The sequence below is a fragment of the Apis dorsata genome, unplaced genomic scaffold (assembly GCF_000469605.1).
Source record: "Apis dorsata unplaced genomic scaffold, Apis dorsata 1.3 scaffold_169, whole genome shotgun sequence".
NCBI lineage: Eukaryota > Metazoa > Arthropoda > Insecta > Hymenoptera > Apidae > Apis > Apis dorsata.
In genome coordinates this window covers 1,227,486-1,233,675 of record NW_006263457.1, presented here as the reverse complement: position 1 = coordinate 1,233,675, position 6,190 = coordinate 1,227,486, and the positions used below count along the sequence as shown (strand labels likewise).

Here is a 6,190-nt window from a genome sequence, read left to right as displayed (position 1 = left end):
AAAAAAAAAAGTTATCGAAATATTGATGAAAATTTTTCTGATATTTTAAGAATCCATTATTTTAAATATCCTTTCGAAACGAGATAAGATAAAATAATTTTTGCTTAATTACATTTATCTTTGATTATTTATTATACATATTTATTTGTATTTTATTTTTTAATCAATATTAGAATCATTGATTTGTAATATATTTTATAAATAGATATCGGAAAAAAGTCAAAATATTTCGATGTGATTACTGGAAAAAAATATATATATGAGATATTTTGAAACTTATACCTGTTCAATCAGCAGATATAATTAGCAAAAATGTCGTTATCAATCGAAAAATAAACCGATTCAAAGATATTCCCACTGTTGTACGAAGGTTTTGATTCGTCGACCAGGTTCCACGGGACACTTGAACAGACTGAAACGGGTGTGTTTCACGTACATCAATGAAGGGTCTCTTTAGTGATCGTTCAATCACCCACAATTGTCGCTAACCCTCTAACTTAGTTAATCCTTGAGAGTGGCCGACTGCTGGTCGAGATGCCACTTACAGCCGAATGTTTCCTCGAGTGTGACGCAGAATCGTTCCAGAGAACAATGACGAATTCCCTTTATGAAGAAATTTATGAAGGATCGATTAAGATTAAGATTAAACATCGGATAAAAATATAACAAAACTCGAGAGACTGTACAAAATGAAGAATTTTAATATAAAATTTAAATTAGAATTTTAATCCGTGAATTATTGGTCAAATAAATTAAATAAGAATACTTTCTTTTTTGAAAGTATTACCAACTTTCCTGGAATCGTGTGAAACTTTGCAGCGAACAGACAGCACAGCGTATTCACAGCGTGGAAAGGATATAATTTTCTTTTCGCGTTTGTATGACATTTATCTTTTCAAAGTGTATGAAAAAAAGTTTCTGAAACTTACTCGATATTTATCATTATTTCAGAAACTGTATAAAAAATAAACAAAATTTTAATAAATTGTTGATAAAAATGATAATAAAAACACAACGTAAAATTAATTTTTTTAATAAAAGTTGGAACAAAGAGTGGAAACAATTGATAAGAAAGTTTGCGTGGAAACTTTCTTGACGATTAAAGTCTCTCAAACTTTACAATTATTATGCGCCCTCGATCGAAATTATAATAAGTCAAAATGAGAATTCACCGGATATTCCGAATAAAATCCATCATAAAGTTTATTACTTTTGTCTCGTATCTATTTATACTTCTCTATTGCTTTGCTTCTTCTCATCATCTCAGACTCTTGGTATGCGCAAATGTGTATTTATGGAATCGGGCTTTGCGAAACTTTGAGAGCTTGCAAACTGTCATTCTTATTTGCTTTTACAATAGAATAAGAATATAAACTTGACTCTAAATGTAGTCCTTAATGTATCTCTTGAAGCACAACAATAGTACTTTCTAACTCCGGAAAGAATTAATTGTTCGTATTCTTATGAATATATCCTATTCGTAGGATAACTTCCTATGATTCTCGTTGCACACGCGCGTGCATTGTCTGGATTATTAAACCGTTTTATTTTCCCGCCTAGAGAAAAGAATTCTTTTAATAATAAATCTTATAATCTGAGGAGTTAATAATTCTTTTATCCATGGAAATATTTCTAGTGAAATCAGATCTTTTGAGGTTTGTCTTAAATCCCAGTTTGTGAGAACCGTTGCATTTGTCCACTCAAACAATTCTCTAGAATTATAGCTTCCTACAACATAAAAAAATCAACGTCAAAAGACTATATATTCGAGTTGAATACACGACGATTACAATATCTCGATCTGTTCCCAGAATTTCTTCGGACTATCTATATCTTCATCCCTTCAAAGATCATCGAATCGATCGTCACTGATAAACGACGCAAAACAAGATGAATCACCCTCATCAAAGAACCCGATAAAAGGCATTATTTCAATCGAAGAATAGACGAAATTATCGATAGCTCTACGTTGCATCACATCGTAGAAATGTGCCTAATTTTAGAGTTGGATACAAAGGCCAGCGTAGAAAGCTGGCCACAGGATACACAAGGTTGTAAATACGTGTACACGTAAATCTAGAGCGTTATATGTTGTGCAGGTACGTTGCATCAGTCACGTATGCCACGTGCTGCGGGTGAAGGTTGGAGAAGGGTATGGAATATAAGAAAAAATGGTGGAATCGACGTGTGCAACCTGATGGAAATCGTCGATAAAAGACGAGTTCGATGCGTGAAAGCTGATGGAAATCGTGGATAAAAGATTGGCCGAGAAACAGTGAGAAAAGATTTCCTTCCGCTCGATATAGGGGTATTGGGGTGAATTGGCGAGAGTTCGAGGCGGTTCGATGCAAGTTTGAAATAAAATCGCGTAAGAGAAGACGCAGAAATCGTGAGATACGAATGATCTTGAGATACAATTGACTGTTTGCGATGATACATGGAATTATATAACACGAAGATGAAAAAATTTTCCGTCGTGTCGGTTAAATTATTGGAAACGATCGAAAAGAATTTTTATATATATTACACTGCGTGCAACGTCAGCTGAAAATAATTCCGGTAGATAAAGTATCAAGACTATTTTTAACCGCGATTATTTCTTATCAAATAATTATTCATTATTTAATTATTGTAAGAAAAATTTTTAAAAATTTGTAAAAATTTCTTTTTTTTTTTTTTTAATGAATGAATATTGTATATTCTTCGTTTAATTACGCGCACAATGACGTAAAAAAACGTCATCTCGGATTCAAGATCGTGTTTTGGTCGGATACAAATTGCACGTACACGTGATTCTACATATACGACGGTGTTGACGAGGGATACGATATAAATAATTTGATTAATATGACCGCTATATGGACTCGTTTAACGTGCGAGTATGTCAACTTTGAGGCTTGCGTTTGACGGTTTAATGAAGCAAAACGAAATGATGCAACATTTTTGTTATTTAGAAACTGTGAAAAAGAATCATTGTTTCCACAGATTTTTTTCAATTAACTCCTCGCTTATCCTTCCCAACCAATGTTATTAAATTAAACATTTATAATTTATTTTTATCACATCATTGAAAAATAGACAATTTTTAACATGTATGAAATCGATTTGAAATTCAAATTAGTAAATATTTTTTCAATTTTTATGCTTATTACTATTCCTTCCTCTGTCAATAAACCGCTATTATCTATTATTTAACTAAATTAATTAATTAAATAACGAATTTAACCAATTACGAATGCTTTTCAATCAAGTTCCCAAGCAAATATTCAAATAGGGATACCGCCATACAAATTATTCATTTTCCAATTAATAATCTCAATACACAAATTAAATTAACTCTTTGAATTATTCCTCTGTTCAACACAGTTTCGATTAATATATAAAATTTATGTTAAGCGAAATAGTTTGATTCTTCTTTAAAAATGAGATTATTTTGACAACGAATGAAACGAAGATAGTTAGGATGAATTTTTTATCGCAGTATCATCAGGATCACTTACTTATAAGATTTCTGAAGGTGTCTGTGAATATTCGTATCATGGTGAAACAATCGGCAAGTTGATCCTCGTCGATACCTTCCTTACACCCGAAACTCGTGTGCGTCCGCGTACTGTCAGCTGCTACACACCACCATAACGCGTTCCTGCACGACAGTTCGATTTAAACAGACTGTTTCTCCTGGCTCCTCGAACTATACTACTATAGCATCAGTGGGCCCGCGTTCAAACCACTCTGGCGTGGAGTCTCTCCCCAAAGCTTCTCCTCTCCGCTGTCTCTGTCTCTCCTTTACCGATCTCTTTCTCTCTTCTCCTCCCTTTTCCTCCTAGGTTTTTCACCTATTTTTCCCTTGAATCTATCTTATCTCCTTTCATCTCAACTCTATTAGTTTTAAGGAATGGATAATAATGAAAAACACTAACATCTTTCATAGAATTATTATCACCGTCTCTTTTTCGTCTAAAAATAATACGAATTTTTCTAAGAAATTTCCCTTTTCTATCCTCTTTCTTTATCCTTTTCTTTGTTTATTCTTCTATCGCAAGTTTTTTTGGACAAAATAGAAAAGTATATTAAATCTATCTTTCGTCGAATTATTTTCTTTGTTTTCTTCTTTTTCTTTTTTTTTTTTTTTTTCTAACGACCTTTCCTCCTTACATTTCCTCCGTTTTTTCCGCTTATCATAAATCTGTCGCTATTGAACATGTACGAAACTACTATCGTCTATTTTTCATCGAATTATTTCACCGTCTTCTCTCCTATTTTCTTTTTCCAAGCGAAATCGCGAATTTTCCAAGAAACTTGGATTCGTCTCTACTTCTTTCAATCACTGGTGTCATTAATTCAATCGGATAAGCAGAAAATTTATAGGCAAGTCGATATCGAAGATCGATTCGTCACTCGGTTAGTCACTCGGGAGTTTCATTCCGTTCGAATAACAAAACCGGAAACCGGTGAACCAAGTTAAATACACCGAGACACAAGTTCTACATCGAACGAAGTGCATAATTCGAAATCTGAATGTTATCTAATAACAATAATATTTATAACACTCTCGTTTTTATATCATAACCGATAGGGAACAACACCGATTACGATCCTCTTATCTCGATTTTTGCGAGAAGAAAAAAAAAAGAAAGAAAACAAAATGGACGAGGAATCGTTTCAAACTCGCACTGTTTTTTAACAGAAGGTCAAGTTAATAACGTCACGATGGTGAAAGAAAGGCGCGATCTTTCCTCGTCATAGTCGATAAGCAACTCGTAGAAGACTCGCGGAGCAGAAGGGACAAACTGAGTAAGATCTCCGCTATCCCATCGGTTTTATCATCGACGAGAAACGCGTGGCGTGATGGACGACGACGCCTTGATTCGTTCAAGACCACGATACTCTTTGACCCGGAGTCGTAAACAAAAAAAAAAGAAAAAAAGAGAAAAAAATGAAATACAACATATTGGGAAAAGAAAAATGCGAAGAAAAGAGATTTTGCCGGTTATCTCTTATCGCTTGTGCTGCCAGTGCATCTCTATGAGATCCCCTCTACCTGACTGACGATGGCACGCCTCTTTCCGATCTTGGGACCGTTTTTACACGCGAGGAATAGATAACGATAAGTTTTTTTTTTTTTTTTAGTATTTGAGAATTATCGAGTTGAAATATCGCTTTTTATAATATTAAAGATTTTTTAATTATATCTTCGTAAAGTTTTGAACAATTATGCGATAAAATATGTAAAGTTTTTTTATTATCCGCCTTGAAGAAAGTTATTTTCTGAAATTTTTCGAGATAATATTTTTATTAAAATAAAAAGACGTAGATCGAAAAAAATACGTAAATAAATATAAATTGATATGCCGTGACTGTCGAAAACATTGTAAGGCAATCGTGCAGGGCATTGAGAATGATGAATACGACGTTGAGTTAACGACGCCACATGGACTATCCTTATCCCCTCTTTCGTAGAACCCCTATATTCGTCGTTCTTTGTATACACCATACCGTTTCGAGGTATTACGACTCTTTCTAAAAGCAAATGTGCTCCAATAAATTTTCTTCAAAATATGGAATCCATTCTTCTGCAAATTTATTTCGTTACCGAACAATGAAAAACTGAATTTCAACAAGCAAGTGTTTCATCTGAATAGTTAAATTTAATTAAAAAAAGATATTAAAAAAAAAAGAAGAAAACTATTTTCATCGTAATTTAAAAAAAAAAATTAAATATTGATTTTAGGAAAAAAAAAACAAACTCTCATAAAATATTTATAACAAATTTTTCACGAACTATTTTTCAACAAACATGCGTTCAGCGCGATTAAAAGTGTCCTTGTTCTGCGATAAGTACGTATGTTGCGTCAATTGGCTTTGGACTCGTCTCTTCAGGGGATTCGAAGGAAGAGAAAGATCGTGGGCATAGACAGAATGAGAAAGAGAGACAGAGAAGAGAAGAGAGGGAAAAAAGAAAAGGAGAACCGTATACAACGGTGCACGTTTTCATTCGATTCCGTTGCACGTACCCTCTCCTCTCTATTCCGTGTAATACACGGTCTTTTTACTATACATTGCCCACCGTGCAATCTGTTTCTTTTTTTCCTCGTAACCTCGTAACGTATATATATATATATATATATATATATACTAGTACATAATATATAGTATATAATATACGCGAGCAAAATGCATTCTGTTGCAT

At 33.4% G+C, this 6,190-nt stretch overlaps 1 protein-coding gene across 1 annotated transcript in view; it reads right to left on the bottom strand.

Annotated features, from left to right (window-relative positions):
* The window catches only part of LOC102675588, a 27,856-nt gene that overhangs the window by 9,379 nt on the left and 12,287 nt on the right, over positions 1-6,190 (bottom strand). The gene's annotated exons all lie outside the window — the stretch shown is intronic.